At 40.5% G+C, this 14,594-nt stretch overlaps 1 protein-coding gene across 4 annotated transcripts in view; it reads right to left on the reverse strand.

Moving 5' to 3' along the window:
• Window positions 1-3,538: 3,538 nt before the first annotated feature.
• The window catches only part of LOC137665908 (serine/threonine-protein kinase ULK4-like), a 28,956-nt gene continuing 17,900 nt past the window's right edge, over window positions 3,539-14,594 (reverse strand). For all 4 annotated transcript variants that reach the window (XM_068405403.1, XM_068405405.1, XM_068405404.1 and 1 more), the window contains 3 exons: window positions 13,777-13,823; window positions 12,877-13,304; window positions 3,539-3,927 (listed from right to left, as the gene is read on the reverse strand). The gene's annotated coding sequence lies outside the window, so the exon portion shown is untranslated. The remainder of the gene's footprint in view (window positions 3,928-12,876; window positions 13,305-13,776; window positions 13,824-14,594) is intronic.

Raw genomic sequence — 14,594 nt, forward strand, 5'->3', positions numbered from 1 at the left:
GATGGCCGCCTAGCAACCAAGATGGCCGCCTAGCAACCAAGATGGCGCCCTAGCAACCAAGATGGCGTCCTAGCAACCAAAATGGCCGCATAGCAACCAAGATGGCGTCCAAGCAACCAAAATGGCCGCCTAGCAACCAAGATGGCGTCCTAGCAACCAAGACGGCGTCCTAGCAACCAAGATGGCGTCCTAGCAACCAATATGGCCGCCTAGCAACCAAGATGGCGTCCTAGCAACCAAAATGGCCGCCTAGCAACCAAAATGGCCGCCTAGCAACCAAAATGGCGTCCTAGCAACCAAAATGGCGTCCTAGCAACCAAGATGGCCGCCTAGCAACCAAGATGTCTTCCTAGCATCCAAGATGGCGTCCTAGCAACCAAGATGGCCGCCTAGCAACCAAGATGGCGTCCTAGAAACCAAGATGTCCGCCTAGCAACCAAAATGGCGTCCTAGCAACCAAGATGGCGTCCTAGCAACCAAAATGGCGTCCTAGCAACCAAAATGGTCGCCTAGCAACCAAGATGGCCGCCTAGCAACCAAGATGGCGTCCTAGCAACCAAAATGGCGTCCTAGCAACCAGGATAGCGTCACAGCAACCAAGATGGCCGCCTAGCAACCAAGATGGCGTCCTAGCAACCAGGATGGCCGCCTAGCATCCAAAATGGCGTCCTAGCAACCAAGATGGCGTCCTAGCAACCAAGATGGCCGCCTAGCAACCAAGATGTCTTCCTAGCATCCAAGATGGCGTCCTAGCAACCAAGATGGCCGCCTAGCAACCAAGATGGCGTCCTAGCAACCAAGATGTCCGCCTAGCAACCAAAATGGCGTCCTAGCAACCAAGACGGCGTCCTAGCAACCAAAATGGCATCCTAGCAACCAAGATGGCCGCCTAGCAACCAAGATGGCCGCCTAGCAACCAAGATGGCGCCCTAGCAACCAAGATGGCGTCCTAGCAACCAAAATGGCCGCCTAGCAACCAAGATGGCGTCCTAGCAACCAAAATGGCCGCCTAGCAACCAAGATGGCGTCCTAGCAACCAAGATGGCGTCCTAGCAACCAAGATGGCGTCCTAGCAACCAAGATGGCCGCCTAGCAACCAAGATGGCGTCCTAGCAACCAAGATGGCCGCCTAGCAACCAAAATGGCCGCCTAGCAACCAAAATGGCGTCCTAGCAACCAAGATGGCGTCCTAGCAACCAAGATGGCCGCCTAGCAACCAAGATGGCGTCCTAGCAACCAAGATGGCGTCCTAGCAACCAAGATGGCCGCCTAGCAACCAAGATGGCGTCCTAGCAACCAAGATGGCCGCCTAGCAACCAAGATGGCGTCCTAGCAACCAAGATGGCGTCCTAGCAACCAAGATGGCGTCCTAGCAACCAAGATGGCCGCCTAGCAACCAAGATGGCGTCCTAGCAACCAAGATGGCGTCCTAGCAACCAAGATGGCGTCCTAGCAACCAAGATGGCCGCCTAGCAACCAAGATGGCGTCCTAGCAACCAAGATGGCCGCCTAGCAACCAAAATGGCGTCCTAGCAACCAAGATGGCGTCCTAGCAACCAAGATGGCCGCCTAGCAACCAAGATGTCTTCCTAGCATCCAAGATGGCGTCCTAGCAACCAAGATGGCCGCCTAGCAACCAAGATGGCGTCCTAGAAACCAAGATGTCCGCCTAGCAACCAAAATGGCGTCCTAGCAACCAAGATGGCGTCCTAGCAACCAAAATGGCGTCCTAGCAACCAAAATGGTCGCCTAGCAACCAAGATGGCCGCCTAGCAACCAAGATGGCGTCCTAGCAACCAAAATGGCGTCCTAGCAACCAGGATAGCGTCACAGCAACCAAGATGGCCGCCTAGCAACCAAGATGGCGTCCTAGCAACCAAGATGGCCGCCTAGCATCCAAAATGGCGTCCTAGCAACCAAGATGGCGTCCTAGCTACCAAAATGGCCGCCTAGCAACCAAGATGGCGTCCTAGCTACCAAAATGGCGTCCTAGCAACCAAGATGGCCGCCTAGCAACCAAGATGGCGTCCTAGCAACCAAGATGGCCGCCTAGCAACCAGGATGGCGTCCTAACAACCAAGATGGCCGCCTAGCAACCAGGATGGCGTCCTAGCAACCAAGATGGCGCCCTAGCAACCAAATAAGGACAGGGAGCGGCAGCCGCAGTACCGAAATTTGACCACAGGGTGGCAGCACCTGGCGCCGCCAGCGCCTCCCCCTACTGCGCATGCGCGGCCGCCCAGGGGGACCCCCGCCATACCCCGTCCCCAGGGCGGGGTTCTGTACCAGACCACGCCCCCGTCCCGCCCCTCGGGGCGCGGCTCCGCGGGAAACCACGCCTCTGACACGCCCCCACAGGGACGCGGCCACGCCCACTCCCGGCACTGACCGAGCCGGCCCCTGCGCATGCGCAGTTTCCCCGGGGACCCCGCTCCCGCCCGCGCCCCGTTTAAGCGCCGCTCCCTCGTCAAAAAAAAAACGGCGGCGAACTAAAACGCAGCCGCCGAGAGACATTGTTTAAAAAGCAACGGCACCGAGGAGAGGCAAGACGCGGTTAAAAAAAATATAAGGACAGGGAGCGGGAAAATAAGCGGGCAAGGAAAGAACATTTAAAAAGCGACGCCGCCGAGGAAAGACCAATTAGTAACACAAAAGACGGCGAAATAAAGGCAGCGAACGGGATAAAATAGAGAAATTTAAAAGCGACCGTGATTAAGAAAAGAAGGAGAAAGTTTAAAATAAAGCCCCGGGAAAGTGAAACGGAGAAGGGCGAGGAAAGAAGAAGTTAAAAAAAAAAAAAAAAAGGTAAAAAAGCGGCGGCTGCAGTACCGAAATCTGACCACAGGGCGGCAGCAGAAGGCGCCGCCAGAGCGCCCCTCCACCGCGCATGCGCGGCTCCCCAGGGGACCCCGCCCATGTCCTGCCCCTCGGGGCGGAGTCGCGCAGGAAACCACGCCCAAGGGCGGGGCTCCGCTGGAGGCCACACCTCCCCCGTCCCGCCCCCCTCGGGGCGGGGTTTCGCAGGAGACCACGCCCAGCCCCTCCCCTCGGGGCGGGGTTCCACGGGAGACCACGCCTCTGCTCCGCCCCCGCAGGGGCACGGCCACGCCCACTCCCGGCACCCAGGGCGGCAAAGAGCCGGCCACTGCGCATGCGCGGTTGCCCGGGGGACACCGACCGCGTCCCGCCCGCGCCCCGTTTGAGCACCGCTCCCTCGGCAAAAGCAGCGGCGGCCAACTAAAACGCAGCCTCGGAGACACTTTTTTAAAAGCGACCGCGATTAAGAAAAGGAGAAAATTAAAAAAATAGCTCCCGAGAACTAAAAGGGAGATCGAGAAAAAAAACGTAAAAAGCGACCGCTGCTGCACCCAGCGCGGCCGGGGCGCCCCCCCCACTGCGCATGCGCGGCCCCCGAGCTGCACTGCCGCCCTCCCGACGCGCGGGGGCGCCACCGCCTCGCCTCTCCCACCGATGATTGTCGCGCGGTTTTACGCTCTGACACCCCCTTCTGTTAAAGAAAATTGGCAGAGTCCGGGTCTCTGGGTTTGCTGGTTTTATTAACAACTCAGAGTTGGACCACCACCGCAGTGAATGGTACCTGACTCAAATTCACTATCGGTTTATATAGAAACTAATAATCAATTACATCATAAACATTTCATAAGCTTCTGTTAACAATCCACTAACTATTTCAATTCCTCTTTCTTCCTTCATCAAGAGTCCACAAAAGTCCATTCTTTTCCATTGTTTAGCTGATCTTTATGTTCTGGTTCCGCTCCGACTCCGGCCGACACCCCGTCCTCGATGTTCTTGCTGTGATCGGCGTCCTTAATGTTCTTGCCGTGATCAGCGTCCCGTCCTGATCCAGGCTGATCAGAGTCCAGTTCCCACCGCCAGTGTCTCCTAAACATTCAACCTTAAAAACAACTGAAGTTATGTTTAAAACCTTATCTATACCAATTTTTATTTCTAAGTGTCCTATATTTCTTTTAAGGTAAAGAAAAGGTTAACCATACATCCCCTTTACTAAAATCATCAGAAGGTAATACTTCTAGGCCTACTCCTGCTTAGCTACTCATTAAGCTTTGATTGACTATTTGTTCAGTCCTAGGTCAGGATTACACAAGGAGCTTTGAGAACAATATTCATGGATTGTGAAAGCCCACCTGTGTTTATTCAGATAGACTTATATTAATTATTCTATTCACTATTCTATTTCACCCCTCTTGATTCTTGTCTCTCTAACTCATAAGAACTTTTACATTAATTATGTGAAAATTTCTATAACAATTCCCTCCTTTTGTTTTTTATTGCATCCCTGCAATTATTTGTATCTCCATGATGATTCTATTTTTGAAGCAAAGGAAGAAAAACATCTCACACAGCACTGTCCCAACACTAGTACAATCACAAGGACAATAATTATAAGCAAGACAATTACAATCAGCTTCTTTATCCATAAGGCCAAGTCTGGAAACCAAGATGTGAGCCAAGAGAGTGTTTCAGTAAATCCCCACGAGGTGTCGTCCCTTTCTACCTTTTGCATCACAGAACTCACTTCCCAAATTTTGTGCACATCTGTGAGCAGTTCTCCGCTTCGGTCTGTGTACATACAGCAACTATCATTTAAAACTGTACACACTCCTCCTTGTGAGGCTAGGTATACAGAAGAATGAAGGTAACTTTTTTTTTTTCAATGTTTCACTCCAAAATGGAAGTTGATTTTAGTGCTCTACTCTCTTCATACAAATAAGTTTGCTTCTGAAATAACCAACATTAAAAAGTTTCACAGCAATATTAAAGGTAAATGAGTTCTCCCAGCTACAAACAACACATTCAATAAATATAAAAAAGAACTTGGCATAAGTCAATGTGTGCATCAGTTATAAACCAACTGTGACAGTAAATTAAGGTTTTGTAGGACTATATTTTTATCCTAAAAAAAAAATGTTAATTGTTTAAAATCAAGATATATGGAAAGAAATCATGATTTCACAAGACAAAGCTTTGTCAATAAAAAACCAAGATGCTAAGCAGCTGTCAACTAGCTCAAGACTGCTTTTTGGCTTTGTGAGTGGTCAGCCCCAGATGCTTTTTAAAAAAGGTACCAAAAAACTCAAAAGTGAGCTTGGACATCCTAGTTAAAATTATCTCCTAACTCCAAACAATTCGGTACTGACATTAAATCCGAAGCACACACTTTTAGAGGCTTTCAGAAATGTTCTTCTAGCACTTGCTAATGTAAGTCTGATGCTCCCATTACCCATATCAACGCTTAGAACTTCTCTGAAATTTGCCAACTTTCCAGCATTCACGTTCTCATGGGGAAAGGTCCTTCTTTGTTGCATTACGTATCCTCTCGTTGGACCTTAATTTGCCACTTTTCAATTTCACGAGGTGGCTTTGTTCTTAAACTACAATATAGGAAAAACATTCCAATATACATTTCCCTCAGCATTTGAGGATAATTCAAAGACATATTTTTACTAAAGAAGCTGACACTCGTCAGTACCCTCAGAGGTCTTTTACTTAGTCATTCTTCTTGTTTTTCCTCAAAATCATCTTTAACTCCTACAGTGCCTGTTTTGAGATAGGTGGACTAGAACTGGACATAGTATTCCAGTAAAAATTGATGGTGGGGATGTCGTCTACTTTAAAACCCAGGCTGATGGAATATTGCAGGGGTGTGTATTTGAACAAAACTGGACACTGAGCACAAAATCCATAACATCAAACAGAAATCCCATTAAACAGCTATTGAAAAGAAAAAATGTGAAAACAGTAATCAGAAAATTCTTCAAAGTTATACTTGGAAATAGAAAGTCATACCAAGTAACTACAGAAGTATTTCACTCAAAATACTCAGTTTGATTCTTTTGTACCTTCAATGCTATCTGATTGCCCAAGTAGGAAACAAAAGACCTCAGCATTCCCAAAAATAAGAACACAATTTCTTTTCTAATTAAAATTATTTTCTCCTGAAAATAACATAGATATCTTTAATACACTGAAATGTCAAAAGTACGATGTAAATCTAAGACCACTCTGATTTTGAATATGGCTGATTACACTAATAGGCATACAAATCTATTTTTTAAAAAGAGCGAGTTCTCACTTCTCCATCTAGTCCCAGCAATTGAATTAAATGCAAGACAGGTGAACGAATAAGAGAGAAAAGGAACGCACACTGGAAGATTTATTGGCTGTGGAACTTTTTAACATTGACCACACTGACAGTATTTATAAGATGCTTTCTATGGAAGAGCAGTGAGAAAGAGATGAGGATGCACACTTCAGTAGTCCATGCCATATTCTTATTTACTGCACACAGATATTCATTCTGAGTTTGATACCATATTTTTGGTCATTTTAAGCCAGTATAACTAGTGCCACCATAAATAAAACCAGACTCAGCCTTGCCCTCTCTCCTCCTTTGGGCTGGCACAAGCATTTGCACATCAAGCTGGATGACAAAACAGACGCAAGTTAAAACGAGCCTCATCTAAAAAGAAAAGCTCGCTCTAATCAAGATCAGTTTTCTATTGATTATTCATCTTAAGATCACATTCGATAGTGATGATTCACCAGACTTTTTTGGAGACACCTATTCCTGCCACTCAAAAAAACCCCCAATCTTATCAAAACAAAGAAATGCAGAAATGCAAAACCTAAATATCCCACAGCTCAGTGTTCAGAATACTCAGAGATAACATGAGAAGCCCAAAATCATCCTCTTGCTCTAAAGCTGTAAGTACACGCAGTAAAATACTACTTCTCTCCATTGCATAATAGCGTGTGACTTTCAGACATACACATGGGATGCAGAAAGATCGGCAGATCAGAGGTTCACACCAGTCTCAAAACTCAAGCACCACATCTAGCCACCTACTGACTGTCCACACCTGTGTGTTCACTTCTCTGCCTTTGCCAAAAAGCTCCCAGAAGTAGGGGGGGGAATTCAATACCAAAACATTTGATGGGAAGCTGCTTTCCCTCTTAACTCTCAGTCAGTATCTGGATGCCCACTGATTTTCTAAAGTCTTTACATGGATGTGAATTTAGGGTCTGGCTTTTCCCCAAATATATGTCAGCCTTAATTCTCCCTTAACAAGCTTCTCTCTGAAGCTCACGACAGTCCAGGTCACTCTTGTATTTATGATAGAAGTAGCTGAAGGAGAACATCGACTCCGTGTTTCATAACACCAATTTAGAAGGAATAAAAATTCATTATCCCCAAAATAACAGACTTGTAGAAAAAAAAACCCCACAGTATTTTTACTATCATAAGAACTAACTAAATTGAAGACTATTGCAAAAAGACACACTGGCAGCATCACTGATGTCATTTGAATGAAAAAATGTACTATTTCATGTCTCAAAGAAAATAGAGTAAATTCAATGGACTACAAACAGTGTCAATTAAATGTCTTTTAAAAGGGTACAGTTTTTGCTTTGGTCAGGCAATGAATCTAAGAAAACTGCAAAAAGTTACTGAATCCTGCAATCAGCAATGTAAGTTTTCCGTTCCCCAGCTGAGAATTTCCTTGTTTTCTACTACCAGCTTGGTTTAGACTTCAAACATAAAGCAAGCCCAATTAATTGCATCGATGAAATTAAGTTTTTGAAGGGGGGAAAAAAAGAATTTTCCTACAATTATGATAAAAGGTCTTTATTTTCTCCAACAATCCAGAACTGCCACATTTGACAGATTCATTGTTATTAATTATATTTACATTTTCTGTTTATTAACTTGGAAGAACTTTTCTCAAACACACCATGAGTTTGTGCCACCAGAGGCTCATTTACCTGAGAAATGTTGATCTTTGTTTGTTTTCCTCCCATGTGCTCCCAGCAGGTATGTAAGTTACACGCAGTAGACCAGGTTGTTGAAAATAAATTGAAGAAATTTATTATAGAGGTTGAAAGCTTACTAAAAGTCACTCAAAAAAAATTAAATGGAATCTCCTCACACTGTTACCAAAGTATTAAGTGACAATCCTGATTATGCCAGAAAGATAATTTTAAGGTTTTAAAAATAATAATTTTACAAAGCAGTACACATCTCTGTGTGTGCACATGTGTAAGTATTCATGCACACACTCCGCTACAGCTTCCGTGTCCTGCTTACAGATTTTTTTTTTTAATTGGGGTGGAGTTTTTTGGTTTTTGCTTTTGTTTTTTTTTTTGTTGTTGTTGGTTTGGTTTGGTTTGTTTTTTTCCTTCACATAAGAGGTATCTGGGCAAAGCAAGGAAAGTGCCCTTGGATGAAATAAACAAAGATACACTAAAATTATGATCATTTGTGAGCAGACTCAAAAGATTATTTTACAATAAAAACAACATTAATACTAAATAGGGAAAAATGGCCAAATGAAACCATTTTTATTTGAATCTCCTTACAATATGGGTACATGTGGATAGACCTAGAAATAGGAGTTACCAGAGAGAGAAGCTGGGAAAATGACTTCAAAGTGGCATTCTGTAAGAATTTGAATGACAACAAAACTGTAGACCTAGATCAAAGTAGATACAATCAGACTAGCTAGAGTCTACATACGAGGTTACGGGTCAGAAAACTGCACCTGCAATGATGCAGCTGCTTTGCAACTGTAGAAAACAACAACCAGATTGTACTTGAAAAAATCAGAAATGAAAAGGCTCAAATTATCTGGAGTTTCAATTTGGGTGAAAACAGAAATCAGGATACTCCATTGCTCTGACAGAGGAATCACATCCTAGAGATCAGCATTACAGAGATATTCTAATATGCTGTCGTTCTTCAGGGGATATTTAGTTTTTTAATTTGGCCATGGAATTCCATAAGCCAAAGGCTTTGCAAAGAAACCTGCAGGGTGAAGGCTGTAGCAGGTTCTCTGAGCCCTTCAAACACTCTGTAGAGCAGGGGACCCAGGTCTGTAAAAAAACCAGGCACAGCTGCTTAGGTCATAGTGTGAGACTGATATTCGCCATTAGCAAATTTAAAAGAGGTAAGGAAAAGGACTAGATTTTTGCCTCCAAAAGGACAAGCAGAGAGAGACTCAACAGGTGGAGGAGGCTGGTCTCCCATCAGACAGAGAAGGACACGGCTCCCCGGCACGAAGGCATTCTGTGAAGTTCCTCCATCATCTCTTACTAAAATAAAAGACCGAGTCTGAAATTTCACATCAGAGTGCCTGTGTCCTAGATGGCAGAAGGCCCAATCTGTTCACAGAGAGGAAAGAACAATACCTTCTTTTAATAAATAAGACAAATCAGACATACATGGAAGCAAGCCTCCCTAACTTGGGAAGAATTTTTCTTTCTGTAAGATGAATAATAAGCAGATTTTTCTTGCCAAGAATCCTGGAAAGAATCTTTTTTTCATAGAATCTAGTTCCTTAAGAACCAGTTTCAAAACCTAAATACAAAGATAAAACTTTCACATTTAGGTGTTCTCCTAAGATAACTAGAAATATAGAAGAGAAAAAGATGTTTCTGATTTGTAAAGGGCAATGCCATGGAAAAAAAAAAAACATTTCTAAGGAAAAAAAGAGTGACCTATCAACAACTTTTGTTGCAATTGCCAGATAGAAGAAATTACACATAAAATGTCTTCATCTTCAATATAAGAATGTGAAGAAAAATATACAGATCAATTTCCCCACTGTATTCTAAGATCAGTCTCATTTTTTCTAATCAATGCAGTATTCCCCTAAAAAATACTTAACTCAAAATAGATCAACTGCAAGTGAATTCACAGGTATAAGTATTCATTTATTATAGTTTTTTTTCTAATATGACCGACATATTAGAATACATCAGCAGAATAAAGATAGTACACAGTTCCACAGTTACATCTTGGTCTAGTCTGTAAAATAGTAGTTTACTTGCATTGTATTCTTGTGTTTCAGTGACCTCTGGTGGTTACATTCGAAAAAAAATGCTGTTCACCAATTACCTGAATAGGAACTTCTTAAAAAAAAATTTTAAAAATGGGAAAACTATTAATTCTTCAAAACCCAACAAATTAAAGACACTTGGCATACAGTATGTGAAAGTTTACTTTAGCCTGTAAAACGAGGATGAGGCTTCTTTTCTTTCCTAAAGTTTTTCTGCTTCTTCAGGACTTAACGTTACTACTATTTAACAAATCGTTTAAACAACACCACCACAAAGGTTAGTTGTGCAGATACAATCTCAAAGATAGAGGAATTATCCTTAAATAAATGTATAACGGGGTAAAAGACAGTAGAGGGTAGAAATGAAGAGCCAGATTTTACCGTGTAAGGGCCAGCAGTCGTGGCCCACACAAGTCTCTACTAGGTCCCATGGTACTTTAAAAGTACAAAAGAAATCACAAATAACTGGATGAGGCATGATGAGGTACCAAGAATTGCAAAGGAGCTGTGACTGAGTGATAAAACTTGGAAAGAAAACGTGGTGTACAGAGCATGGTACACATAGCGGGCAAAAATAACGCCAGAATCACATCTTCACAAGCTCTGAACTGACTCAGTGGGAACAAAATTTTGGGGCTAGAGGAGATACAGAGAGGTCACCTCTGTCTAATAGGGGTCAAAAAAGCAAACAGTATTAGAAGCTACTAGGAGTGGAGGAGAAAACAAACTAGAGGAACAACTACCAATAGATAGATCACTTACACGTCTTCAGTCTGTAAGACCTGGATCACAGAAAGTCATTTTAGATGACGTTGTTCTGACTGGCTACAGCTTGGTTTTGACATTTCCTAAATCACAGCAGCCACCACAAAACTTCAGCTGTAGCATCAGCTGGCTCATACAAGGGGATAAATTACAGTATTATATTTCAATACAGTATATAATGCTGGTGTAAAGGTTTGTTTGGGTTTGGTGTTTTTTTGTTTTGGTTTGGTTTTGGGTGTTTGGGTTTTTTTGTTTGTTTGTGGGGTTTTTTTGGTTTTGTTTTTAAGTGTCACACAACATACAGTAGCTGACAGTCCACAAGAATGTTCAACAAACTCACAGGTTCATCTAGTTCCTTTGGGAGGAGCAGAGGGGAACACGACTCTGTCGGTTAGAAATTGCTAAATTACTCCTTCCTACTTTTCCTATAAATGGACTATCAAGTTTTGTGCACTGCCTACAGTTATCTGATTTTAGATTACATATGCAAAAATAAATTTGAAGACATGAAAATATTAGGATTCCATTTTTTTCTTCATTTTCATTTTGTGTAAGCATTCTAAAATTTTTTAAATTCAGAGATATTACTTTGGGAGAAAAAATCTTGGAATGAATGTCATTACAGCAAGCACAGTAGATGCCTTTTGAACAGTATGATAACTCAGATCTGTTAATTCAAAAAATAAATCCTTATTTTCCCAATGAATGTATATAAAAATTAATTTTAATTCACATAATAATGGAGCCAGAAAGTGATAATGAAAATTAATTTTCCTTTCTAGTCCTTCCGCTTAAATGTCACTGGTCTCAGACTTAACTTGTTTTTTGAAGTACATGCATATTTCTAAAAATGCTAAATTCCATTTGTGAAAGATTTTTATGTTCATATAAAAAAACAAAAAATCAGAAACATTTTGAACAAAATAATATTGTAGCTCAATATAAAATTACTTCAGTCTATTGCTTTTACATACACAAAGCAGACTAGGATATGTATTTTCAGTGATGGACACTGGGAAGCCAGAGAAACTATCGCTGAATGTATTAGTGCTAAACACTTAAACAAACACCTAAAGCCAAAAAGTGATATGGACATGTCAAAATTACTTTTGAGTATTTTCACTAGAATTTTTAAAAGTTCAATATCAGAAAAATCTGCCACATAGAAGTGCCCACTTAAATTGTGACCTGGAATTCAATTGACATGCAACTGTCAATATTGAAAGACTTTGGCCATAAGGCCTCTTTCCCCACTTTGTAACTTCATAAAACAAACAAAAGACCCTAGGTAATAACAATGATGGTTTGAGTTCAGCTTTCACTACAGAACTGAAGTGTTAAGCAACATAGCAAGATAATCATCACCATTGTTAATACTAATTAAGAAGAAACCAGAGAGACTTAAAACAACAAAAAAATCCTTACCTGCACTGTTAAAATGTCAGCTATTAACCAGTAACTGCATCTTCCTACACACGAGATTTGCACAGGATGGAGACATATTTGCTACATGTGTTCAGCAGTTAATTTTCATGTTCAAACACCCATTACATTCGAATCCTGATTTCACCTCATGAAGTAGAAATAATGTCACATTCACCCTTTAAACAGATATTAAATAGCAGATTCTGTCAAGTTTACACAATTTGTGTGCATGTCACATGCAAAAAAGGGCAGTGAGATCACTTTGTCTAATCAGTCTCTGCTTTAAGTCAACTACTGAGCATGAAAAATTAAAAAAGGATTAAAAAAGTTTTCTTCTCCAAAGAAAATTACTTGCCTTCATTACATACATACTTCAAGAACTGTGAGGAATCTCAAACAAGTCCCATCTCAATTACTTTTTGGAAAAAAGTATTTCTAAGAATAAATGATACTTTTTTTATACTAGTTATAATAATTACATTTCAGGATAACCAAATACGTCAACACTTTCTTCTTGTTACACAAACACGTGCAAGAAGTATGACAGTGACTACTTAATTTTCTGAAAAGAAGAGAAAAAGGCTAGAGTTTTATCACTGGGGGGTAGTTCTGCCACAGGGTAGTAAAGATCAGAACCAAAACTACGTAGAATAAACTCAGAAGTTTATACATTTAATTAATTGAATTAATTATATTCCCATTTACACAAACGAGAAAAACTAAAGCAGGGTTCAAAAAAAAAAAAAGCTGTGAAAATTTCTGACACAAATAGTAAAAGCATTAACAAAAAAAATAAAAGGAAAGTTACCTCAGAAACAGGTACATTTTCTCCAAGTTCAGATGTGTGTAACGCCAGTAAACCAATCACTCGAGCAACTTTGGCCCGTCTTCATATCAAATAAATTTTTTGTAAGTGCAGAAAAACTACTTCAAAATATAACAAAAACAATGATGTCTTGTTCATATTTTACACAGATTGCTAAGGGCAGAAAATAGTTGATGTGCTATTTACAGCTCAGATTTTCTTCTTATTTCTATTTTCTTTGTATCATCAAATTATTTCAGTATTTCAGCTCAATTTAGCAATAAATTCATGCATGAAAACATTTCTTTCCTTTAGCACTGAAGAATGAAGATTCTTTAGTTTGTTACAGTCTTACTCACGAGTCATGCGCACGTTCAGTTTTCTTAGAACACGGAAAACCCTTATAGATCATGTTAAACTTTTCAGTATAGCTGACAAAACAGATATGAAATGTGTATCAGAAAATCAGTTTTAAATGTTTCATTAAAGAAAAACTTGACTAAAATAATCAACATTTATGAAACAAACAGCAGAGGGCACTATCACCTTGAAATATTTCTGATAGGCATTTAAAAAGGTACTATTACAGTTATTTTACTACTATTATGGTATGGCTTGGTTTAATCAGTGATTTTTAAGTAACACTATTTGATACACTAAATTATATAACTTCTAGATAAAATTTTAGAGATTTTCTATAATCTTTGGTCCTGTGAAATAGCAATATATGAATTCAATGATGAAAAAATTCAATGTTATATACACCATCATACTGCCAGTCAGGTATCACAGCAGTCTGACAGGCTAAAACACTCCTCAAATACACTGTTAAAGAATATCTTTAATAAAATTCAGTAATAATTTCATATTTGAAAAAATTAATTTTAAATAATTGTTACTTACATATCCCAAGTGGCGGCTGCACGCAGCTGCTGAATCAATATAGGAAACTATAGTTGAAAGAAGATAAATAAACATTAGTGATTTTCAGTGACCTGATATGTTGCAATGATAAACAAAAAAATCAAAATATCAGTAATTTCATAAAAACTTATCTGGATAACATTTGCAAAAAGTATTATCGTAGACAAATACTGTAGATATTGTCCGAACATTGGTTAAAAAAAAGAAAAGGCTGAGTTAAAATACAATTTCTTTCTATATTCTTGCTTTAAACTAAACTCCTAAACATATACCTGTGTGTTAAAAAAAAACATTTTTTTTTATGAATAACACTATAGAGAGAAAAAAAACCTGATACTTTCATCTACAAACACAGAGATCATCATATAGTATTACCCAACAAGTACTTAATAAATGAAATGTATTTTGTGAGAATGGACAAAAATAGTTGGCAAATACTAGAATAATGAATGGACTGCTAGCACACATAATCAGCCACTTAAGAACCAAACTGCATAATTACTAACTCACTTCTAAAAGGTTCTATTAATTGGCAATTCAGTTATTGGATTATTGTCCCCAAAGAAATTCTCCAATGATAATGGAATACACCTTCCAGCAATTCTGTTTCCTGTTTTCACAAGAATTCTATGGCATAAAACCTACCATTGCTTCCAACCTGAATGTTCCTCATTGAATTTTTCTGGCAGTGCAATTTCGCCCTTAATATCTCTCTCTCCAGTGATGACATGTGTCAGAATATGACTTAGGTGCATTAGTAGAAACGCAGGAGAAGGCAGCGGTTTACTTTTTATTAA

Source organism: Nyctibius grandis, chromosome 7, assembly GCF_013368605.1.
Source record: "Nyctibius grandis isolate bNycGra1 chromosome 7, bNycGra1.pri, whole genome shotgun sequence".
NCBI lineage: Eukaryota > Metazoa > Chordata > Aves > Nyctibiiformes > Nyctibiidae > Nyctibius > Nyctibius grandis.